The sequence below is a fragment of the Sminthopsis crassicaudata genome, chromosome 3 (genome assembly GCF_048593235.1).
Source record: "Sminthopsis crassicaudata isolate SCR6 chromosome 3, ASM4859323v1, whole genome shotgun sequence".
Classification (NCBI taxonomy): domain Eukaryota; kingdom Metazoa; phylum Chordata; class Mammalia; order Dasyuromorphia; family Dasyuridae; genus Sminthopsis; species Sminthopsis crassicaudata.
Genome location: NC_133619.1, coordinates 591,320,952 through 591,347,410, shown reverse-complemented (window position 1 = coordinate 591,347,410; position 26,459 = coordinate 591,320,952). Strand labels below are relative to the sequence as shown.

Sequence of the window (26,459 nt, the reverse complement as noted above, 5' to 3'; positions counted from 1 at the left end):
CTCTGACGTCCTGGGTTCTAAGGGCCCTCCCAGCTCAGACATCCTGGGTTCTAAGGGCCCTCCCAGTTCTGACCTCCTGGGTTCTAAGGACCCTCCCAGCTCTGACACCCTGTGTTCTAAGGGCCCTCCCAGCTCTGATGTCCTGGGTTCTAAGGGCCCTCCCAGCTCAGACATCCTGGGTTCTAAGGAACTCCCATCTCTGACACCCTGGGTTCTAAGGGCTCTTCCATCTCCGACATCCTGAGTGTTCTAAAGGCTCTCCCAGCTCTGACCTCCTGGGTTCTCAGGACCCCATCCCAGTTCTGACATCCTGTGTTCTAAGACCCCTTCCAGCTCTGACTTTCTGGGTTCTGACAGTCCTCTCAACCCTGACATTATGGGTTCTAAAGTCCTTTCCCATGCTAAAAGAAAAAAAAAAGAAAAAAGAAAGAAAAAAAGCAGCTGCATTTGTCCTTGCTGCCAGCCCTCTCACCGGGCCTCCTCATTGGCAGTTTCGAGTGGCTGCTGTCACAAGGATGGGGCCAAGGAGGGGGGGAGAGGGGATGGGGAGAGTGGAAGAGGATTTCCCTCTGGTGTTCTGAACCTTTCAGGTGGTGATTGACACATTCTCCCTGACATTTGCTGGGCTGTTCGTCTTCCTTCTGTCTGAGGAGCAGGAGTGGGGGCCTGCTCGTAAACTCCGGGCACAGCACAGCGCTGGGTGGGCCGGGGGCCCCATTGGGGAGGCCAGCCTGAGGGCTGATTGATGACCCGTGGATGCTTCCTGATGCCACCAGCGTGTTTTATGATGTCATTAGGAGACTTCAGCCGCATTAAGGAATCCCTCATGACATCATAAAGGACTTGATATTTCGCTAATGTTATTTCGGTGGAGAGGCGCAGGGACATTTTATTGTCCCCAACACTCCCCCAAGAATTAGGAGTTGTCTAACAGCATCCAGGAAGAAATGCAAAACTAGTCAAATTCACACTCCAGGGGCGAAGGCTGGAGAATGCTAATAGACCTGGTTCCTTGGGGCCCAGAGTGGTTTTAGGTGGGAAGCATGATGTGTTTGTCAAAGCAGGCCCAAAAAGTCATCCTCCTCAGACCCTACCCTTCCTGAAATTGGGCACCATTTGTTTTGGAAATAGCTACGAACAGCCAGAGAGGGGAAGGCTAGAAACCAGAAAACCTGCCCTACCTCTGACTGTGACTCGATTGGTGACCTTGATCAAGCTATTTCATTGCTCCAGGACTCTCTGCAAATATTGTTCAGCCTTGGCAGGTCAGTAGGACAAGCTCGTTTAGGACCCCCCCTCTACTGAGGACGCTGCCATCATTAAAGCAATCAGTAACCAGCTTAATCGCAACCCTGCCTTCAAGTGGGAGTGCATTTCATAGAATGGGGGGGGGTGCAGAGCTAGAAAAATATAGAACAGTTCTTGACCTTTCATTTTGTCATGATGCCCTCCGGCAGCCTCCTGAAACCTATGGACCCCTACTCAGAAAAATGCTTTTAAATGTGTAAAGTAAAATACATATGATTACAAAGGAAACCAATCATATTGAAATGGTTATTACAATATTTTAAAAAATGCAGATCAAAAGTTAAAGGCTCAGATCTTATCTAATGCTCCTGGTTTTTTGGGTTTTTTTGTTTTTTTGTTTTTTTGTTTTACAATTGAGGTAACTGAGACATATCAAAGGTTATATATGTAGTAAATAAAAGAGCCAATATTTAAAGCCAGAATATTGACTCTAAAGCTAATTTTCTTTCCACTCTAACTCTCTGGGTCAGATTCTTGAGCTCTAGTAACAGAAGGACAGATCTCATTTTCTGTGCTGTTGTGTACCCCAAAGATTTCTGGAGTTAGGGGTGGGTGAAATCAGAGGGAGGGAAAGTATATATTTGAGTATTGTCCACTGGTCTATATATTCTTTTTTTTTTTAGTTGAAGTTGTGATTTACTTTATTCTGCGTTTGGTTGCTTGGAGGAAATTGGGGTTAAATGACTTGCCCAGGGTCACACAGCTAGTAACTGTTTGAAGGCCAAATTTGAGCTCAAATTCTCCTGACTTCAAGGCCATTGCTCTATTCACTATGCCATCTAGCTGCCCCTGGTCTATATATTCTTTTTTATTTGTTTGTTTGTTTGTTTGTTTGTTTGTTTTTTGCTGAGGCAATTGGGATTGAGTGACTTGCCCAGGGCCACACTGCTAGGAAGTATTAAGTATCTGAGGTCACATTTGAACTCAGGTCCTCAACTTCAGGGCTGGTGCTCTATCCACTGTTCCATCTAGCTGCCTCCTGGTCTATATAATCTTAAAGAAGCTCAGATAATGGCTGTAGCAGCTCAGGTAGCCAGAGTCAGTGATCCCAAATGGGAAATAGATCCCAGAATATTCTGGCAAGACTCAGTTTCTGAAAATATAATTCCAAGGTCCCCTTCCTATTACCTAGTGGCCACCTAATTAGGAAGACTAACAAGAAAGAAATAATGCCCTAGTAATGGCATGCCCAAATTGGGGGGGTTAGAGGGAGTTGTTAATCCCTTCCCACATGCTAGGGCTCTCTTAATAAATTAATGCTTACTGAATTGAAGCGAATTGAATTTCAGGCTATCAACTCACCTCATCAAGCAGTTGAGATTTCTATCCAGATCCTCAAAAGTGTCCATTTGTCTGATCACAACGGACTGTGAATTCTGGTCCCATTTATTCCCCCTCATATTATCTAGGTCAAGGGTATCAAACTCAAATACTGATGGGGGCCACAAAATCATACACATAGATCCTTAGAAGTATATATTATCAGAAAAGCCTTGTCCTTGTTTATTGTATTCTTATTTATTTTGTCAAATATTTCCCAAATCACATTTTAATCTCATTTGGCCATGAGTGTTTTGGGCTACGTGTTTGACATTTCCTGTCTCTGGGTCTCAGTTTTTTCTCTGTGTGAAATGGGAACAATAATCCTTGTTCTCTCTTCTCACAGGACTAATGTGACAACCATATCTTAGTATGTATGGGAAAGCCCTTTGAAAAACTGTAAAATGTTGTGAAAATGTGATGCTTATTATGGTTTAAGAATTTTCACTTCAGGGCTGTCCCTAAGGAAACAGGAAAAAATTGAGGTTGATGGATTCAGAGAGAGCAGAAAGTAGTCCTGGTGGGGAAAAGGAGTAAACGCCTCACAGAGGCAAAGGGTGAAGGAGAGTTGGACCATGTACCTTTTCCACTGACTCAATGGACCGTCACAATTAAGTCATCCTCCAAGACTCAGTTTCCCCACTTGTAAAATAAAGGTTCTCATGTAGCTGAGGTATGAGGTCACTGCTCTTAGAGTCCCTTTTCCTGTCTCATCTTCCACATCCTACCTCCTAAATGTGCCCCCCACTGAAATCCCACCCTGGATCCTTTTCTCTTCTTTCCCCACCTAGCTGTATTTCTCCTTTTTGACATCATAGTGTTTAGCACATAGAAATCAAGTAATAAATGCTCATTCAACAGTTGACTGATTGATTGATCAGAATCTATATATCTACATGTGGGTGCCCAAAGCCTCTCGAGAGTTAGAAGAAGCTGTCTTGGATTGACAATAGCCATCTAAAGTCACCTTCAATTATTTCCTCCTATCTGAAATCTTTCCTAATCTTCCCAACAGTTATCATTACCTTGGACTCTCTCCTCACAAAAATTATCTTGTATTTATTTCATGCTAATTTTGTAATTACTTGACCATGTAACATGTTATTTGTGCCTAGTTGAATTTAGTTTTTTGAAGGTTTAGCACAATTCTGGTCTCACAGTAGTAAATGCATATTAGATTGAATTAAATTGAATTGAATTAGGATCATAGAGTTTAGAGCTAGAAAGGACTTTAGAGAGAAAGAGAGATGGAGTTCAAATTTTCCTGTCTGACACTATATGACCCTGGGCCAGTCACTTAATCTGAGTTGAAATAGGCATAATAATAGAGTCTAGCTCCCAGGATTGTTGTGAGGATTAAATGAGATAATAATAATAATAATAATAATAATAATAATAATAATAAAGTAATTAGCACAGTGCCTAGTACACAATAATCCCTATATAAATATTAGCAATCATCATCATCATTATTAAGCATCTAGGCAGCACAAAGGAGAGAGCTGAAAAACTAATCTTGAGTTCAAATTCAGCTTCAATCACTTTCTAGTTGTGTGGTCCTGGGTCAGTCACTAAAACTCAGTTTCCTCATTTGTAAAAAGGGCTGGAGAAGGAAATGGCAAATCCCTTCAGTTATCTTTGCTAAGAAAAACCTAATGGGGTCATGAAGAGTCAGACATGACTGAATAGCAACATCCAAAATTATTATTATTACCTAATCAAAGCTTAAGAGAATCATACATTTCAAGTTGGAAGGTCACCTCATGTAACCCCCTCATTTTATGGAAACAGGTGCAGAGAAGCTAAGCAAACTATCTAAGATCACATAGGGAATTAATAGCAAAGGGAGGACTCAAATCCAGGTCTTCTGTTTAATAACTCATTGTTATTTTCCCTTTCTTTTATTTCTAAACACGGTTTCCAAGAGAGGAAAGGAGAAAAGGGAGTCACAGTGACTGGAAAGCTGAAGCCTAAGAGGAAGGGAGGGAGGGAGACACAGGAAGAGGATGGGAGAAGGGGAAGAGCATGAAGAGACATTAAAAGGCAGATAATTATCAGCTGTCAGTCAGAGTGTGGCAGCCAGCCAAGGAAGCACTCAGAAGCTTGCTGGCCAGCGCAGCCCCACGCCGCTGCCTCCCGAGTCTCAGAAAGTGCAATATTTGTCTTTAAACAGCGTAATTCGCCATCCAGAAAATTAAGTGCTATTAGAATCATTATAGAGGGATCCATTTTTAGATCTGAAAAATGTCTGAGGGGAAGAACCACCTATTCTGTCACTGGGAGCCCTGCTCAAAGAGGACTTAAGGATCTTCTCCATCAGGTGAAGGGCAGTGATCCTCCCCGTTAGCCCAGGGAGTACAGCCACCTTCCATCTGTCCCGATCGTTGTATTTAGACCTGCAGGGCCTTGCTCCTTAGGAGATCCCAGTAAGCAGGGCCCTAGAAAATATGAGAAGAAGAGAAATGGGGAGGCAGCCTGATAGAGTATTTGATTAGGAGTCAGAGGGAAAAGCTTTAAATCCTGGGTCCACTATTACCCTTTCAGGACTTCTGTAAAACGACGTTCCCTATCATTTTAAATCTGTGAAACTATGATTTCCTATGAACATACAGTCTCCCTACCCTCAGTAGTTGATGCTGCCGTTTGATCATTTCAGCCCATCTGACTCTTTGTAACTCCATTTGGGGTATTCTAGGCAAAGATATTGGAGTGGTTTGGCATTTCCTTCTGCAGTTCATTTGACAGATGAAGAAACTGAGGCAAATAGAATTAAGGGACTTGCCCAGCTGGTAAGTGTCTGAGGCTGGATTTGAACTCACCAAAATGAGCTTTCCTGATTCCAGGTCCAGCCCTCTGTGCATTATGGCTCCATCTAGTGCCTGATAGTGCTTTACATCTAACCTAAATCCCTCATGTTGTATTTCATTTTAGAGCCATTAGGATATTAGATATTTCCTAGTTGTAAAAGTCATTTCCACTTTCTTAGCTCTATTTCCTCCTCCATAAAATGAGGGTTTCTAATCAGAAGACCTCAGTTCTAATTCTGGCTCCACTTATTATTATATATTTGCCTTCACCCAGGCAGCTTAGGGCAGGGCTGTGGGGGGGTTTCTCCCCTGCCAGAAGATAAAAAATAACTCCAGGGGAAGCATGAAGGAAGAGCCAAGGCTGAGATAAAAGGAAGAAGGAGAGGAAAGAGAGAAGAGAGAAATTAAAGGGGAAAAAGGAGAGAAGAGAGGGAGGGAGGGCAGAAAACAATGATAGTGCAATGAGGAATTCTTATAATATGAACAGGGCAACTTCTGTTGAAAGCAAAGTTGGGGAAGAGGAGGCGAGTGGTTAACAGTAGAGAAAGAAGACAGTCAGCCCAAAGGCATTTGTACTGAGAGAAGTGGCTCATCCCCCAGGGAGTGTGAATCCTTTAACTCCCCAGGATCAAACTCTTCCCAAATCCTGGTAGCAGGAAATGTGAAGGGAAAAGGACACATCAAGTATTGTAGGAACTGTGAGTTTAGAGGAAGGGATAGTGGGTACATGTTGGACCACTGCATGGAAAGCAATCATATCCCACCTGGATGTTGGCATTCTGAGACAAAATTCCAAATACTCCCACTTTAATTACTGGGGGATGAAAAGAGTAAGAAGAGAAGAGAAAAAGGAGAGAAGAAAGAATGAGAGAAAAGATGTTCCTAAAGAGCCCTATTATAGAGGCAATGAGTTCTGAGATGAAGAAGTAGGCAAACAGGTGAATGTCATCTCTGACTCAGATTAGTCTTGTGACTGGTTCTCATGTCAAGAATACACCCAGGTAAACATTCTGGAGACCCAGAGTTTGGAGCAGCCATGGAATCTGTTGTCAAAGAATGAGGACAATTACAACATGCTTCCCATTGCAATGAGAGCTCCTTAAAACCAAAGAACTAAATAGAAATAGATTTCTTTTGCCTATTCTTTGTATCTTCAATGCTTTGCACAATGCCTGACAGTGAGTTTTTAACAAATGCTTTCTGACTGACAATTTCAAAAAAAAAAACAACAACAATCATGGCTCTCAGTTTGTTAGCGGCTTCTTCTATTTCAGTCAATATAAAGGTTTGTTGAAGGAACTGGAGAGGTATCATCTGCAAAAGAAAATAAATTGTTCTTTATATTTGTAAATTTGGGATGTTTCCAAAATTCTTTCTTCTCACACCATAATTCTGAAAGATAGACATTGGAAATATTATTATTTATCCCAATTTGCAAAATAAATCATTGAAAACTCCAAGAAGTCAAATCATTTCTACATAGGCACACAAAGTTGGATTGGGATTGAGATCCAAATTTATCACCCCAAAGTCCTCTGTCTGGCATTTAAAACCCTTCACAACCTGGCCCTTAAGGCACTGCCTTCCTCATCTTCCAACACCAGACAACCCCTATATAATCCAGTAACATCTCTTGACTGCTTTGCCATGAGCTATTCCCCTTATCCAGAAATGTTCCGCTCTTTTACCTCTCTCCAGGTTTCCTTCAAAACTCAGTTCAAATTCCACAGGAAGTTCTTCACCTTTTCCCCAACTCTAGTGCCTCACCCTTTTCTATTATCTTCATCTACACTTATCCTATAAGTATCTAATTATTTACATATAAGATCTCCCTTCCCTTTAGAATGTAAGCTCCCTGAAAAAAGTATCTTTTTTCCATTTTAAATCTATCCCAGAACTTAGTTTAGTATCTGGCACATAGTAAGAACTTAATAAGTGCTCAGGAAGACTTGAGTTCAAATTTGACCTTGAAACTCTCTAGCTAAATGACCCTGGACAAGCCATATAACCTCTCTCTGCCTCATTTTCTGCAACTATAAAATGGAAATAAGACAGCTCCTGCCTCCCAGGACTGTAGTGAGAATCAAATGAGAAAATATTTGTAAAGCATTTAGCACAGTGCCTAACATATAGTAGCTTGCTCCTTTCCCCGCTCCCAAGATAAAACTAAGATTTATGGGAAGGAAGGGTCTTCACAACTGAAATGCTAGGTGAATCCATGGTAAGAGAGGGAACATGGACTATGGAAAGCAGGTTAGGCTTGGAAGTCTAAATCAACCTGAGTCTGTCTTGTAACACTTCCTATATTTGGGACAAGTCTCTTCTCTGATTATCATTTTCCCCATCTGTAAAATGGGGATACTAATATTCTCAAAAGCTACCTCCACAGGCTATTTCACAGAAAATGCTTTGCCAAGAGAAGAGAGAATGAGGAATGGGTAGACGATAAAGGGAAGCAGGTCTTAGCTCAGTAGAAGGAAGAGCCACATTTAGATCTTGACATCTTCAAGCAGAGGGTGGATGAACATTTGTCAGGTATGATAAAGGGTGACATTTATGGTATGGGTTACACTGGATGGCTGCTGAGGTCCTTTCTGATTCTCAAATTCTGTGATTTTAAGCTCTAACAATAAGAATTGTCCGGCAACAAAATAACTCATGTAATAAATATCTCCCCCTCAGTGGTGGTAAGTAGCTGAAAGAGATGAGGAAGGGTTGGGAATGGATCATCCATTCTCTACTTGAATATCTCCACTGATGAGAAACTCACTACCTCATTCACATCTCAGCTTCTTTTTTTTCACCTCATCCTCTCATACCTCTGTTCCCTACTGAATCCTTTAGAAAACATGTCTATTTGGGATCTGAGGATGCACTCAGAGATCCCTCCCAGCTCCAAGATTTCCTGTTTCAGAGAGCATCTCCCCAGGGTTCCCATGCCCTCCTCACCTCTCTCAGTGCTGGCTTCTACCCCCGCTGAGGAGGAGACAGCTCAGGTGCCCTATTTACCATTGTCTCTGGAACATGAGCTGTCACCAGCCCACCTCTCCTGACTCTCTTGCCAGATTCCTTCTGGGATCAAACCCCGCAGATACCGCCTCTTGAACACAGCTTCCAGCTCCCCTCAACACCATCACTCCAGCCCCCAGCCTCCCCCCACATTCCTGACATTCAGACTTCTCCAGGCACCTCAGAGAAGGTGCTTTCTCCTATTCCTGATGCCCCCACCCCGAGAGGAAGAAATCTTGGTGAAGAAGGGATAGTGAGCACAGAAAATACAGGGGAGGACAATTTGGAGACAATGCAGAGAATGTTAGGGGGTCCTTCGAGACTATATAATTCAGAGGTTCTTCATCTAAAGTCAGGAGAGATTTTAAGGGGTCTAGAAAATTGGATGGAGGAAAACACTATCTTTATTTTCACTAGCTAAATCAAACTTAATATTTCCTTCAATTATTTAAAAATACAATCCTGGATGATGATCCCTAAACTTCACCTGACTGTCAAGGGAAAGCCATGACACACAAAAAAAAAGATCAACAACCCCTTGTCTAGCCTTCTAATTAAACAACCGAGAAAAAGAAGGCTCCAAGAAAGAAGGGATTTGCCCAAGATCATACTGCCAGTTGCTAAGAGAGTCAGGATTCAAATTTATCCCTTCTGATTTACAAGTCTGGGATTTGTGGCCATCTGCCACTTGGACTCCCAGAACTTCCACAGGATAGGTGGACCCTCCCTTCTGCTTAACCACAGTCAACAATAATCACAGCCCTTACAAAGCTTTATAATTGTCCAATAGGCAGTCGGTTTACCAATACCCTCATCACTTGTCAACTAGATTATTACAACAGCTAATTGGTCTCTAGTTTCTTTCCCTCTTTCTAATCCATCTTCCAGAATAATCTTCTACTTCATCCTTCTGCTGCTTTAGAACCTTCAAGGGCTCTCTATCACCTCTAGGATAACAGACAAACCTGTCTGCTTGGCATTCAAAGCCCTACACAATCTGTCTCTTACCTACCTTTGCAATCTTATTTCAGGTAACTCTCCTTCATATACTCTGTTCCAGCCTTCTTGCTTCCTTGCTATTCCCTGAATTCAGTATTCTAGCTCCCCTCCAAACTTTCCCACAAGCTGTGCCCCTGCCTAGGATGCATTTTCTCCTAACAAGTGACTCTCAGAAACCTTCATTTCTTTCAAGGCTCAGGGGCCACTTCCTTTTCAAGAATGGATCAGATCCTGGACCAATATTAATATGCTCCCCCGTATTCAAAATAACTTAATATGTTTATCTGTTTACATAATGTATCTTCTAATAGGTTGTAAAATCTTTAAGGACAGAGACTCTTTTTTGCTTCTTTGTCCCTACCTTTGCAGTACTAGAACCTAGCACATAGATGCTAATATATGTGGGTGTTATTATACCCATTTTATGGAAGAGAAAAATAGAAAAGGGACCAAGAGATAGAAAGAGACAGATGTAGAGGAACAGAGATAAGAAGGTTTAAAAATAGAGACAGAGAATAAAAGACAGACACACACACAGACAGACAGACACACAGAGACAGAAACAGACTGATAATATGAGACAAAGACAGAGAAATAGCAAGAGAGACACAGACAGACCCACAAAGAGAGAAATAGAAACAATCAGAGAGGGAAAGGTCTGGCCCCTGGTCCCAAAGGCAGAGTAAAAACTGAGATTTACACCCAAGACTTCTGACTCTGAATGAAGTGACTTTTTGGTTGTGAATACAGAAATGTATTATTAGGCACTGTGAGTGAGAGAAGAAAATGACAAAATCAATTAATAAGTATTTATTAAATGCCTACTATTTCACAGAAAGGAATATGCATTTATATTGTGCCTACTATATGCCAAGCACTTTATAAATATTACCCCATTTGAGCCTCACCACAACCCTGTAAGCTAGGTATCATTATTATTTCCATTTTACATATGAAGGAAATTGAAAGGAATCTGTGGTTTAGTGATTTGCCCAGAATCATGCATCAAATATAGTCTGAGGCAGAATTTGAACTCAGATCTTTACTGAGGACCAGTGTTCTATCTACTGTACCATCTAACTGCATCACATGCTAAATGCTAGGGCTATAAATTCAGAAATGAAATAGGTCCTGTCCTCAGGAAACTACAAAGGATAAAAATTTGGAGCCTCAAGAGGCTGGGGCCACTCTAATATCCGAGGGCTGGACTTGCAAATTCTTTGGATTTCCCCCTTCCTCCTAAATCAAAATAATCAAATAAACCTCCCAATTTTGTAGATTGACCATTTCTGGGCTTCAGAATAGGGGAAAAAAAGATCCTCGGGGCTCACATAATAATAATAGCTCACATTTATGGAACCCACTATCCCAATTATACAACTTTTTATGAGAGTCATTTATACACAAACTGAAGGCATATTGGTAGGGAGCAAACAGGATTTCAAAGGTAATATTCAACCTCGAACTACAACTTCACTATTTTACAATTAACTAGAAGATGTAGAGGATAGAATATCCCCATGAGCTTGCAGTTTGTTGATTACTTTAAAAAAAAAAAAAAGGCATAAGATTCACAGCTCTCTTACAATAAGACGTCTCTCATACATACATCAAAATCATTCAATATTCCTTGAAAGATGTTAACAACAGAATAATAATAGCTCTCATTTGCATAGAACTTTAAAGTTTGCAAACCATTTTACAAGTATTATCTCATTTCATCCTCACACCAACTCTGTGAAACAGACGCTATTAATATCTCTATTTTGTAGATTGGGAAACTGAGACTGAGAGAGGTCAAGTGACTTGTTCAGGATCAACCAAGTGGCCAAAGCAGGATTCTTGGCTCTTGAAACCAGCTCTCTCTCTCTCTCTCTCTCTCTCTCTCTCTCTCTCTCTCTCTCTCTCTCTCTCTCTCTCTCTCTCTCTCTCTCTCTCCTAAATCATCTGGCTATTCATTCAATGCCCTTCTGATAACAAACCCCAGGTGAAGCATCAAATATGGCCACCAAAGGTGCTGACCATTGTGATGAGTTCAGGGTCCCTGTAAGATAGGGAGATTTTTTACAGATGCTAATTCCCAAATGGACATGCTGATTGGATAAAGAGACCAGGCCTGGTCATTGTCAGAGCCCCTTTGGAAGAGATCTGTAAAGGTACAAATGAATTTAAACCAGAATTTAGTCTACACAGGAAAGATTAAGTGGTGAGTAAAGAATAACTACAGACCAGATTTCAACCTACATTTGAATGAGACTTATAGAATTTGCACAACAGTAGATGGATCTGGGCTAAACAATATAGATGGACAGCACAAACTGGATCCAGAATTGAACAAAAAGGAAAGCAGGCTGAAGTGCCTTGAGGAAATTGTAAAGTTCCTTTATTAACTCCCCAAGTTTCCCATAAAAGCAAAGCCCCATCTTATCAATACTAACATTCTACCAGTGTTGCTATATGGCAGTGAGACATGGAACACAATTGCCTCTGAAGAATGAAACATGAGCATTACACAGGGGACAATGGAGGGATATGGAAGTGGGTTGTGAGCAGACTGTTCCATGTGAATCAACCAGGTACTCCAGAGAACTGGAGGAGCAGATAGACATCACCAAGGAGCCCTAGAATACAAGGGGAGATGGACTGGGCATGAACCAGAGGGATGCCATTCGGACAGGTACTTTTATATGCCTCACAGGTACTCTTGCAATGTCAAGGAAAACTTGAATACAGGTCTGATAAGCCCAACATCACAGACCACATTATCTGTCTGCCTCTGTCTCTGTGTGTGTGTGTGTGTGTGTGTCAGTCTCTTTCTCTCTATCTTTGTTTCTGTCTCCGTGTGTCTCTCTCTGTCTCTCTGAATCTGTCTCTGTTTCTATGTGTGTGTGTCTCTGTCTGTGTCTGTCTCTCTCTCTGTGTGTCTCTTTCTGTCTCTTTGTCTCTTACTGTGTCTCTCTTCATCTGTCTCTGTTTCTGTGTGTCTCTCTTTCTGTCTGTCTCGTATGTGTGTGTACTTCTGCCCATCTCTCTCTCTCTCTCTCTCTCTTCCCATCTCTCTTTCTGTCTTGTCTCTCTGTCTCTCTGTCTCTGTCTTTCTCTTTCTCTCTCTCTCTCGGTAGCAGCATGGTGACCCCCAGCTCCCAGAGGTTCACTCTATTAGTGACCCCCTATCAGCTCTATCAGTCCTACATATCACAGCTCCAGAACTCAAGCAATCCCCCAGTCCAACATTAGTCTCTCTCAGGAGCAAGGATTATAAGCATGTGCCACCACACCCAGCATTTGGGCCCTTTTTGCTTCTCCAGTTGTTAACCCATTGTCTGGCACATACTAAACATTTAAAGCACGCTGATTAAAAGGCAGACTGGAAGAGGGATTCTCTATCCATGGTGACTGTTGTTGTTTTCAAATGCCATTGCCTCTCAATCACCCTTACCCCTTACCCATTAATGAAAAGCTACATGTTGAAGTCCCAGGGACCAGTGTGGATTTTTCCTCTTGAGTATATTTCCATGGACATTGTTTGCCCATAGATTGATTTTTTTCAGGCAAGACTTAGATGGGATCTTCTGAGAAACTGGGGTAGGTAGCAAGAAATCTATTGAGAATTGGGAAGTACCATGCAATGGCTTGTCTCAGGGCTACCACTAGGTGGGGGACCTTCCTGCCCCCCTCAATGACTGAACCAAATAAAACGCCAGTGCATATAATAAGATCAAGATCACTGAAAGAAATAGGTGCTGCCATATTGAAGGAGCTCCGAGTCTGGGAAAGCTCAGTGATCAAAACCCATAGGAGGTTCCTTGTCTCATCAAGGATCAAGAAAGGGTCAGTGGATTTGTTTACAACAGAAAAGGATCTATAGGAGGATTGGGAACGTTGGCTAGGCAGATTTAAGCCCAGCATAAGAAGGATATTCCCAGTGATCGACTCTATTTAACAATTGAGTTGACTGCCTCAGAAAGTAGTGAACTTCCCATCTCTAGAATTTTGAAGTGAGACTGAGAATGTGAGATTCATGCTTAACTGGGAAAATTGGGCTGGATACCCTATGGTTCCTTCCAACTCTACAATGCCATGATGCTGTAGTATTATAAAAATATTTTATCATAGACTAGTTAATCAAGCAGGATATGGAAAGAATGGGACAATGAGTCAATTGATTTTAATTCAATGCCTACTATGTCCAGGAACTATGCTAAGCACTGGACAGAGAACAGGTAAATTTTAAGTGGGGTGATAGGGATGGGCAAAGGGAAAGACACCTTAGGGAAATTTACTCATAGAGAAATGAGGGAATACCCAGAGAGGAGTCCTAGCCATTTGGTATTATAGTTAGCAGGGTATTGAATAACAAAAACTAAGAAGCATTATATCCAATACAGTAAGAAACAGAGAGAGAGAAAGAGGGAGGGAAGGAAGGGAAAGAGAGAGGGAAGGAGAATGAGAAAAAGAGACAGAGAGAGATATTGAGAGAAGAGAGAGAGAGGAGAGAGAGAAGGAGAGGGGATGGGGAAGAAGGGAGGAGGAGAGAGAGGAAAGGAGGCAAAGAGACAGAGATAGAGACAAAGAGACAGAGACAGAAAGAGAGAGAAAGGAGGAAGGGATGGGAAGGAGGAAGAGAGAGACAAAGACAAGGATAAAGAAAATATTTCAATGTGGGCTTAAATCCAAGCTCTTTGCTTCTCACTGCCTATGTGACTTTGTGCAAATCACTTAAACTCTCTAATGCCTCAGTTTCCTCATCTGTAAAATGGGGAGGAGGGGAGATAATTATAGAATTCTCCATCTAGATCTGGAAGGAACCTTAGGTTTCAACTGATCCAAAATCCTAAATTTACAGTTAAGGAAATTGAGGAAGACAGGTTAAGTGAATTGTACAAGTTCACACATGTATTAAGTGACAGAGAAAGATTTGAATCCAGATCCTGGAAAATTTCTTCCCGATTTAAAGCTATGATCCTGTGATCCCCATGATAGACACTGGAATAAGTTTAAATAAGGAAAAAAAGGTCCCTTCTCTTAAAGAGATGGCAAATCTAGAAATTCAAATTCAGCTTCCCCTACTTACTAGATTGTGACCCTTGGCAAACATTTAATTTCTGTCTGCCTCAGTTTTTTCATCTGTAATATGGAGGTAATAATAACACTTCCCAGGATTGTCATGAAGATTAAGTGAGATAATATTTGTAAAATACAATGTAAATGTTGATGATGTTGTTGTTATTATTAAGGTACAAAAGCACCTAATCAAATAACTGCAATATAGATAACACAATCACATAGTTGAGAAATACTAGCAAAGTGTTCTGTAAAAAGAGAACAAAATCTTTACCGTTGGAGGGAAGACATCTTCCTAGAGAGGAAGGATGAAGAAACTGAAAGTTAAGGTCCCAAAGATGCTGGGGGACAGCATGGACAAAACTTTCCTAGGCCACTATTTTGCTGCAGACCGGCCTAGGGGTACCGAAGGCAAGTGGGTCAAGCCAGAACCCATACTTGGAGGAGCTCTCAGGGGGCTATCATATGAGGAGCATCAAATCAGATGGTGAGGGTGTGTTCCTTCCTCCTCCCTCCCCCTTCTTCAGGCTCAGATGCCAAATGAGCTCTCTGGCCCATGGCTCTGCAGGAGGTCCCACAACCCAGGAGCTGCTAGAGGCATCTGGCTGGCTGCTGGAGCACAGCTGGGAGGGAGCTTCTTTAAAAGGAAGGAGGAAAGGTCACAGGCTTCAGTGCCCAGCTGCTGAGGGAGATTATTCAAATGGGGATGGTGAAAGCTTCATCTTTAATTGATAGAGCTCTGGGAGCTAGTCAAGCAGAAGTTAACACCTGGCAGGGGTGGGAATCTCCTACCTGGGCAGGTGAGGCAGGCAGGAAGATGACTTGGAAAAATTGGATCTTAGCACTTCCATGACAAAGCCCAGTTATCCTCCAGTTCCATAAGACCTGAGCTATCCTATGATGGGAAGTAAGGAGCAGAATCCTGGGACAAGGATCCTCAGTTTCCAGTCTTATTTCTAACCCCTTATCTATGACCTTTGGGGCTCTGTTTTCTCTATCAAAGACAGAGAGAATGGCCTCACCTACCCTAACATATTCATAGCAGGACTTTTTCTTGCAGGAAAAAAAAGAAATATAATGAGTGCCCATCAATTGGGGCAGAGAAGAAGAAATAAACGAATTTAATGGGAGATTATTGTACCATAAGAAATGGAGATGAGTATATGGAATTGAGAGATGTGAAAATGAGATTGAAATGCAACCAAACTGATTAACAGGAATGACCACTATTGGCCCTAGAGGACAACAAATGAAAAACCACTTCCTTAGTAAGGAGGTGAGGGACTATGGATGCAAAATGTTGCAAACATTGTTGGATAAGGTCCCTAAATTGATTGGTTTATTGGCTTATTCTGCTCTGTTAAAAAGTAGGGTTTGCTAGGGAAGAAAAATATTTAAAAAGACATAAATCAAAAGTGTCACTAAATCCTTTTCTTTTTAAGTGAAATAAAATGAAGGGATGAGACGATCTCTAATATCCACTCTAGTTCTAATCATTTCTAAATAAATCCAAGAAAGCAACTTTAGAACAAACTTTAATAGAAGTTTAATAGAACCATGAAATCTCTGAGGTCATAGAATCAAAAGCTACAAAGTTCATCTAGTCTATTCTAATCTGACCAAAAATCTCCTATAACACCACATCTCCTATAACATCCAACATAAAAAATATATAGTGATGGAAAATTCACTGTTACTGAAATGAATAGGGAGGAATCCTAATCAGATCTGGTATCATTTTAGCAGCTAGGCAAGAGAATGATTGGAAAAAAGAAGAAACTAAAAGAAGAGAGTTTAATTAGGAAGTTGTTCAAATAATCCAGATAACAGCAATAAGGTCGTGAGGAATCTGTCTATACATATATATATTTGTGTATAAGTTTAGTCTGCTTAGATAAAAGAGGACATTTTCTCAATTTACAAATGGGGAAAGGCAGAGTAAGTGCCACAGATCACTCACCTAATAAATGGCAAAAGCCAAATGAGAAGTGCATTAGTTCAATGGAAAAATGATTTGGTACCATGTGCCAGATTCTATGCATAGTATTGGTGTATTAAAAGAAATACGTGCTCTATATTTCTACCATGTTTAACATATATTGGACTACTTGCCATCTAGGGGATGGCGTGTGGGAAGAGGGGAAAAATTGGAACACGAGGTTTTGCAAGGGCTAATGCTGAAGAATTGTCTATGCATGTGTTTTGAAAACTAAAAAGCTTTAATTAAAAAAAAGAAATATATATTCATACACTGGTAGAAGGGTTATATGCATATAAATATCTGCATACACTGCACACTTATGGAGAAACACAGCCACTCTCACACAGTCTAACTCTACAGGCCTAGGCTAACTTGCCCAGAGGCTGAGGTCAGGTGCCTGGATACCCATCCCTGCTTCCCTCAGTCCAATCAAGGCTTCCCTCCTCCCCTGGCATGCATCAACACTCAAGAGCAGAGATGAGTCTCAGCTTCTCTCCTGTGCCCAAGCAGGGCTCCCCCACCCGCAGGCCCACACCCGCCCATTGGCTCAGGACCCCGGCCTCAGGCTGGTGTTAGCCTGCTCTCCTGATCTTGTTGGCTTGTGAGCCAAATTTCACACCCAAATGTGGATCAGGGCCAGCCTGGGGCTTGTACCAGCCTGACAGAGGTGTGAGCAGAGTCAAGGGGAAAGCTAGAAATTCCTTCTGTAGGAGTGAAAGCTAAGCATCCCCAGCTGAGCAGTCCAGTTTAGTCCTGGGCATCATGGGAATGGCCTTAGTCTAGGCCGGGCTAGCTACAGGCCCTTCAACAAGTGGGCAGGAACCAGCACTGACACTTGGCCCAGAGTACTCACAGGTTTCCCTTTCCACCCTCTATGTAAACACATTGCCCTCCCCACTCCCAATAGAACAGAGACAAGGCTGCCCACTTGGCCCAAATGAACCAGGAGAGACCTCTGTGGGGGCCTCTAGATGTGGTAACTAGGAGAGTCAGAGAGCAGCCAGAGCTAGAGACCTAGAGGGACCCCCAAGGCCTATCAACCTCAGCCTGCTGCCTAGGAAAGGTAGTCTGAGATGGAATGGCAGGACCTAGCAACTCAAAGGCCATGGTGACATTGAATGATTTGTCCAAGGTCACACATACATTAAGTGTCAAAGCCAGAACTTAAATGGAAATATTTTTATGCTAAACCCAATAATCTATTATAATCATTATTAAGTTCTTAGTATACATACCAAGAAAGGCAAAAAACAAGTCCCATCCTCAATGAGTTCCTATTCTAATGAAGGAATCAACATGAAAACAGCTAAGTACCTATGAGATCTATACAATGTCAACGGAAGGTAAAAGTGTAAATGGATTTGGAAGGAAGGATGACCTATGAAGGCTTCTTGAAGAACAAGATTTGAACTGAGTTTTGAAGGAAGCCAGAAGGCAGAGGTGAAAAGGGACAGCATTCCTAGCATGGAGGGAAATCAGGTCCTGAGATGGAGTGTATGTACAAAGAAGGGGAAGGAAATACACATTCATAAAACACCTACTATGTGTCAGGAGCTGCACTCTGCAGCAGTTTGCAATTATTATCTGATATGACTGATATAGAAAGAATGAGAAGAAGACCATTGTCACTAAATCTTGGAGAACATGGAAGGGAGGTAAGACTTTTTTGCTGAAAGTAAAGTATAATACTAGTGAGATAAAGGGGGCAAGTTAGTTGTAAAGGGCTAGAACTGAGCAAATGCACTTGGATAATGGAGCACATGAGACTAATTGCCAATTGGACGGTTCTCTATTAACATGTTTGAAGGTTGACCCTCCCCAACTATTCTGTGCTGGCTTGATTGGTGGGACAAAGAAGGGGAAGTGACATGTGTGTGTGTGTGTGTGTGTGTGTGTGGAGTAGGAGGAGGAAATTGAGGCATTCTTGTGAAGGTAGAGAGAGAGGAAGTTGGTGTGGAGATTGCTAAATCTAATCTGACAGGGACCACAAAAGACCAAGAATAAAGATTTTTGGTGATCCTGACTCCAACTGATTTCTGGGAAGACAGAGTTCCAGCAGTTAGTGAAGGACTTTAAAATCCAAAGGATTTTATATTTGGAAGTAATAAGGAATAAAGAGTTTATTGATTTGGAGGAGATAGGATTAGCATGGTCAAACCAGCATTTTAAGAGAAGAACCACTTTGACATCAGAGTGGAAGTGGACTGGAATGGGGAGACACTTAAGACAGACAAATCAGCAAGTAGGTTGTTGCAATATTCCAGGAGTGAGGTGATGAAAGTGGCTATTACTATTTCTCAAAGACCACCATGATGTAAAGGAGGAGATACCATGACATGAAAATGAATTGTATTTAAGTGAGGAAGGGCTGTGCAATTGTCACCACCAGTCTCACTTTCTCTTCTGAAGCCATCTGGGTTTAGTCCCAAGATATAGAACAGGATGATTAGAAGTGGCCCAGGATGCAGTGGGAAACCTTAAAAATGACAAGACAACTTAGCAACAGATATGGTATATGGAATAAATTCAATAGGAGACATCCAGGATGACGCCAAGGTTGCAACCTGCCTAATATTTCCCCTCTCTTCATGGGGGTTGTTTTCTCATCAGTAAAAAGAGAGTACTGGGTTAGATGGACCCATTCAATCCCACAATTTTCCCCAGTCTTGACTTTCAACTTATTTAAGTTTCTCCTTATATATTCTATGTTCTGAGGCCCTTTGCAGTGCTAATTTTTTCTGTTCTATGATTTCTAAGATCCAGTCTAGGTCTAATATTCTAGATCTAAATCCTCCTCCAGCTCTGACATTCCATGTTCTATGAGACCCCAGTGAAGGTTAGCTATCAGGCCCCAGGTGGGCCCCAAGTGGATGAGATGATGTCAGGGAGGAGAAAGCCAATCCCCAGCTTCAGCTGCATCTTTAGCACCTCAGAAAGCAGGCTTGGCCACTCGAAACAAGAGGGGATTGGTTTCACTAATTGGTTTGAATAATTCTTTTGACCCTAATTAGCTGCCTGTAATGTCCCATTTGCATATAAGAAAAGCCTGTCCATTTGCATATTTGTAAATCAGGAGGGTTTGTTGCCCAGCAGGCTCTGGCAAGACTGGTGCCAAGGAGCTGCCCCATGATGGGGGTGACTGGCTCCTAGCCAGGGAGGCTGCAGGCACTTCCCCTGCCGGCCAAGGCGGGCAGCCCCACTGAACCACTGGGAAGGAAGAATGGGTTAATTACAGGTCAGGTTGGATCGGGGAAGGAGCCTGAAGCTGCTATTTTGATGGAGACAGAAAAGAAGGGGAAACAAAAAGGGATTTCAGGACGCTCTGTGCTGGGAGACCTTCTGTTCACGTTCTCAGACTCGATCTGCAAACATTTGGAAGCAGGAAAATTAGCTCTCAGTAAGATGAGGAAGGGTGGGAGCTGAGGGTGTACACATACAAGCACAATCCCAAGCATAAACTGCCATCCCCCAGAGGCACATTTACCTGCACCTAGAGAGGCAGAGCAGTCCCCACCCCAACACCCCCCTCCAACCTTGGCTACACTTCTTTCACTCTCTAAACCTTACCCACAGCCACATGGGCCTCCAGAGCTGTGCTGAGAGGCACACTCAGGCTTCTACACATCCACACTCGGGTTTGCAAAAGTCCAGGCTGACACACCTGCACAGCCTGACACACATTCAGCTTAAATAAAAATGAATTCGATTCCACTGCATGCATAGCCTGAGCTCTGCACAGGAGAAATATAAAAGGTCTACAAGACACATCTCTGTCCTCCCAAAGACTCCCACTTTAATGGGGGAGATAGACAAACCAATTATAAAATATGTGTATTATTATATATAATATATAGCATCATATAATATATTACACACACACACACACACACACACACACACACACACACACACACACATAGCATCACATGGATATCTTGAGCAAAGAAAGAGCTATAATGAGACCTGAGTCAGGGATTTGCTGGAACCACCCCAATATCCTAGAAGCTGATTGTTAAATTTTCGGTGTAACTATTTATACCTTGGAAATCTTAAAGGGTACAAATCAAGGCTTGACTTTCTGTTTTATTCATTGTCTGGACTTCACATGGGGAAAGTGTATAGAATGCAGATTAAACTTGAAAGCACGTGTTTTCAGAGAGCCAATTGTTAAACTTTTACTAGCATGCCCCTGCCTGAGAAAGATTTCATAAAGAACTCCTGAACCAAATCTTTAAAAACAGGTTGTATTTTTTAGCAGGGATGTAACTCTAGACTTGCTGCTGTTCTGGGATACTTCTTTCTCCTCCACAATGTCTCCTTTGCTGGGGAGGAGGTGGGGTGGAAGGGAAAGGATACAACATTGCTCTCTTTCCATAAAGATCTCACATGTCAGTCAGTAAATAAATAATTACAAAACAACTACTATGTATCTGGCATTGTGCCAAGGTTCCAAAGAAAAGCAAAAACACAGTCCCGGCCCTCAAAGAGTTTCCATTCAATCAAGAGACAATATAGAAACAACTGTGTACATACATGATAGAAGATTTATCAGGAAGCAGACAGAATTTCGATAGTGTAAGTATATGGGCCCCTTAATTATGTCCTAGATCCCCCCACATCTCAGATCAGCAAGTCAAGTCTCTGACTAGCATCACATTTGGTTGTGAGCAGAGTCTTGGAAAAGGGCATTGGGTCCTACCTTGTATCCCTGTACCTCACACCTGCTTTGCCCTGATGCCCATGGACACCCTAGGTCTAAGCCACAAGAGCAGGAATCATATTTCACACTTCTATTGTGCATTCTTCATCACAACCCTTTCAAGATACACCATAGAAATATTTTACTCCATTTTACAAATTTCAGAGAGGATTAGAAGTAGCTTACCCAAGGTCACACAGCTGCTAAGGGTCAGAGCCAGCATCAAACAAAGCCCTTCTGCCCACTAGTCCAACATCTTTTCCGCTATAGCCTCTTCTGTGTGTGTGTCTGTCTGTCTGTCTGTCTTTCTTTCTTTTTGTTGAGGCAATTGGGGTTAAATGACTTGCCCAGGGTCACACAGCTAGGAAGTGTTAAGTGTCTGAGGTCACATTTGAACTCAAGTCCTCCTGACTTCAGGGTTGGTGCTCTATCCACTCATTGCACCACTTAGCTGCTCCTCCCCCTTGTCTCTCTTTTAAAGAAGATGGGAAACACCAGCCCTTTAACCCAGGTCCCCTCCCAGCTCCTGCCTTTGTCCACATTCTAAACCAGAGCACTGAGTTCAGAGACACCAAATCTCTCTGAGCTGCCCTCTCAGTCATCAACAACTCTTCTTCCAAGTCTGTGTTTCCAAAAGGAATATAAATCATCATCATGATAACAATCGACATTTCTATAGCACTTTAAGGTTTCCAAAGCACTTTCTCCAGTTAGATTCAACAAACATCCATTGAGCACCAACTGTGTGCCAGACAGCTTTAAAAGACAAAAAAGGAAGGAAGGAAGGAAGGAAGGAAGGAAGGAAGGAAGGAAGGAAGGAAGGAAGGAAGGAAGGAAGGAAGGAAGGAAGGAAGGAAGGAAGGAAGGAAGGAAGGAAGGAAGGAAGGAAGGAAGGAGGGAAGGAGGGAGGGAGGGAGGGAGGGAGGGAGGGAGGGAAGGAAGGAAGGAAGGAAGGAAGGAAGGAAGGAAGGAAGGAAGGAAGGAAGGAAGGAAGGAAGGAAGGAAGGAAGGAAGGAAGGAAGGAAGGAAGGAAGGAAGGAAGGAAGGAAGGAAGGAAGGAAGGAAGGAAGGAAGGAAGGAAGGAAGGAAGGAAGGAAGGAAGGAAGGAAGGAAGGAAGGAAGGAAGGAAGGAAGGAAGAATTCTTGTCCCCAAAGAGCTTACATTCTCCAGACTGGGGAATCAACAAATAGATATGTAAGCAAATGCAAAGTATACACAGCTGAATACAGTGATTTCAATAGAAAAGAGGTGCTAATAACCAGAACAAATAGGAAAGGCCTCAAATGGGAGGTGGCCAGCTGTGGACAGAGATGAGGGGACACAGGAAACAGTCTGTTGCAAAAGCATGAAAACAGAAGATGAATCTTGTACTGGAAACAGCTGGAAGGTGAGTCTGAATTGACCAGGAGGTGCTCAAAAGGGAATTCAGGATAAAATTAGCCTTGAAAGGTCAGTGAAGGCCTCAAATTGTGGGGGCTGGAGAAGGATTTAAATGCTAGGCTGAGGAGCTTGCATCTGAGCCTAGAGGAAATAGGGAATCAGGGAAGATTTTTGAGCCAGATCTGCCATGTTAGGGATGTCAATTTGGCAGCTCTAAGCAAGATGATAGCGCAAGTATTATTATTCCCATTTCATACAGGAGGAAACTGAGGTCTACCAAGTGAGAGGCCAGATTGAAAATCCAGGTCTTCTGTCTCCAATACTGTCCTACTACCTTGGACAGCCTCTGCATGGAAAGGTGGATCTTGTCATAAACAGGTGAATGTCTGTCCCTCCAGCCTAGACCGAGCTGCAGCATTTAAGGATGGGGGAGGTGGAGGCAGAAAGAGAAAAAGAGTAAGGAAGGGTGGGGGGAAGAAATACTGGGAAAGTCTGGCTGATGCAGATTGCTTGAGACATGAATATTCATCAGCGAATGGGGAGAGCAGGGAGTTTGCCTAACAGCTCCACCCACCTAACTGAAATAAATGTCATCGCCTTTGCCAATAAAGTGCCAAAGGAAGCTGGCGGTGGCTCCCAGGCAGACAGTGCCAACCGGCTGGCTTTCAGTCTCAGGCAGAGTGGTCCAGGAGAAGCCACCCAGTCCTTTCCTATACCAGAAACTCAGCTTTGAGAGCTTGGGAGAATAGTGGTTAGAAGGGAACCCGCCAAGAAAAGGTTCACTCTGCCACCCACAACAGGCCCCACACTCAGGGACTGTTTTTCCTCCAGAACTTTCCCCAGTGCCCATTAAGTCATTCAAGGGAGAACCCTGGGCACCCACACCAGATTTCCAGGATTAGCTCCCCAAGAGGTAACACCTGTAGATTCTAGAATCTCTGGACAGGAAGGAACTTCCGGAGGGTGTGAAGTCCAACTCCCACAAAGCCACAGCATCCAGACCGCTTGGATACCACCAGGGATGGGGAGATCACAACACCCCCAAAGGAACTCACTCCATTGGTGGCTAGTTCTTAACTGTTAGGAAGTTCTTCCCTCTATCGAGCAGAAATTTTCCTTTCTGAAATTTCCACTGTTGTGGCTCATTCTCAAAGGCCATGGAAAAAGAAGTTTAATCCCTCATCTTCCTACATGGAGACAGAAATCATAGGAGAATAATTCTAGCAACTAAAAATAATACTAATAATTATAGCAACTCTCATAAATGGGGCTTGAAAATTGGTGAAGAACCTTCTATACAATTTTCTTCTTCAGAGATAGGTATGTAAAGTTCACATTTTGGATGTGAAAAAACCTGAGGTTCGGAGACTTGGCCAAGCTCACAAAACCCCTCAAATCAAAGCTGAAATTAGAGCTTAGGCTCTCCTTGGCTCCAAGTCTAGTACTCTTCCTCCTCCTGGCTTCCTTCAAGTCCCAGCTAAAATCCCACTTTCTATAGGAAGCCTTTCCTGGCCCCCTTAATGCTAGTTCCTTCTCTCTCTTAATTATCTCTAGATTATCCTGTTCAGTTGTACACAGTTGTAGACAAGTTGTCTCCTCCATTATACTATGAGCCGCTTGAGACCTTTTACCTTTCTTTGCATCCCCAGTCTGGCACATACATAGTTAGATGATTGCATGTTTATTAACTGACTGACTGTATCACTGCCTTTCCTGGAAACAGCATAGAATCTAGAGCAGAAAAAGCCCTTAGAGATCATCTAGTCCAAAGTTTTCCTTTCTTATTTGAGGATCCAGAAACACACAGCACATAGCAAGGAGACAAAACCAAGATTTGAAAACAGCTTGCCTTCTAACTCCAAATCACATATGGCCTGGCCCTAAGGCAAGAAAATAAACTAAGTGGTCCCTGAAGTTTCTGAAAATCTAAAAACTATGGGCAGCTAGGTGGCACAGTGGATAGAGCATCAGCCCTGAAGTCAGGAGGACCTGAGTTCAAATTTGTTCTCAGACACTTAATGCTTCCTAGCTGTGTGACCCTGGGCATGTCACTTAACCCCAATTGCTGAAAGAAAGAAAAAGAAAGAAAAAGAAAGAAAGAAAGAAAGAAAGAAAGAAAGAAAGAAAGAAAGAAAGAAAGAAAGAAAGAAAGAGAGAGAGAGAGAGAGAGAGAGAGAGAGAGAGAGAGAGAGAGAGAGAGAGAGAGAGAGAGAGGGAGGGAGGGAGGGAGGGGAGGGAGGGAGGGAGGGAGGGAGGGAGGAAGGAAGGGAGGAAGGAAGGGAGGGAGGAAGGAAAGAGAGGGAGGAAGGAAAGAGAGGGAGGGAGGCAAGGAGGGAGAGGGAGGGAGGGAGGAAGGAAGGAAGGAAGGAAGGAAGGAAGGAAGGAAGGAAGGAAGGAAGGAAGGAAGGAAGGAAGGAAGGAAGGAAGGAAGGAAGGAAGGAAGGAAGGAAGGAAGGAAGGAAGGAAGGAAGGAAGGAAGGAAGGAAGGAAGGAAGGAAGGAAGGAAGGAAGGAAGGAAAGAGAAAAAAAGAAAGAAAAGAAAAAACAAGAAAGAAATCTACCAACTACTTGGTCTCACAGAAGGCCAGGCAAAGATCTAAATTCCACCAAGTGTCCAACTTGTACTTGGCCTTTTTCGCTATCTCTCAAGTACCACTTTGGACACCTTCTTTTTGACAAGCATTCGAAGTCATACCAAAGACTCCATTAGAATCCCTTCACCCTAGATTTTGAATCTGAGGACTCTCTCCCAATTTCCTTTTTCACAACCCGATCCCTCCATATCACCTTAATTTTTCTAGCCTAATTGACACTTTCCTACTGTTGAATCTGTTTGATCTAATTACAAAAGAATCTGCCAAGTCACCAAATAACAGGATGTCCAAAGTAGAAGAAGGCTTCAGCACAGAATGCAAAATGTCAGAGCTTGGAGGGACATTAGAATCTAGACTTGTCAGAGCTAAAAAAAAAAAAAAAAAAAAAAGGAAGCTTAGAACACAGATTATGAGAACTGAGAGGACTTTAGTACGTAGAATATCAAAGCTAAAGAATCCACAGAACAAATACTCTAGAATGTAAGAGGTAAAAGGAGCTTTAGAACATATACTGTTGGACCTGGAAGAAGACCTTAGAGGACATTAAATGTCAGAGTTAGAAAGGGACCTTAAAAATAAGTATGTCAGAACTGGAAGGAGCCCTAGAATATAGAATATTAGATATTGGAGGAATCATAAGAGCTAGAAAGGGACCTTAGAACATAATATGTTATATTTGAGAGGAATCTTAGGACCTAAAATATAAAATCTTAGAGCTAGGAAATCACAGAATACAGAATGCCAGGGGTAGAAATGACCTGGAACAGAGAACAGAAAAAGGGTCTTAATATTCTCATTTAAATCTCACTTTTACAAAAGAAGAAACTGAGCACCTCAGGGAGTTCTAGTTCAGATAGTTTGTTCAGCAATTACTGGTTGAGTTTCTATGTTATGTTGTACATAGAGATGGAAACAGAACCAGACATCAAGTTCAGGGCTCTGGAACCCCTCTGGCTATCTTTTAGTGTGACCCGCAAATGAATGAGGAGAAACAGAGATCAGAGAGCACATATTCTCTCCCCCCCTTCCCAACCCAGCACAGAACAGCCCCACTCAGCAATTACGTCTGTAGGCGGCTCAGCTCTCCAGTTGCTGCTCATGTTATGTAAAGTTTGGTGTATATACATGTGATTTAATGAGTTTATGTATGTTTTCTTACCTTCATAAATTGTTCATTTCAAACATATTTTCCAAGATGGGGTTTGGGGAAATAATATACTTACAGCAGCCTGGGCTAGCTAAGCCAATCCAAGAACCCTTTCCCAGGTGATTTCAGGGAGGTTTTCCCTCCTTGGGG

General features: G+C 42.5%; 1 long non-coding RNA gene across 1 annotated transcript in view; it reads right to left on the bottom strand.

Moving 5' to 3' along the window:
• Nucleotides 1–6,551: 6,551 nt before the first annotated feature.
• LOC141563730 (uncharacterized) overlaps nt 6,552–26,459 on the bottom strand; it is a 59,302-nt gene continuing 39,394 nt past the window's right edge. The window contains exon 6 of the long non-coding RNA XR_012488490.1: nt 6,552–6,749. This is a non-coding gene — a long non-coding RNA (uncharacterized LOC141563730). The remainder of the gene's footprint in view (nt 6,750–26,459) is intronic.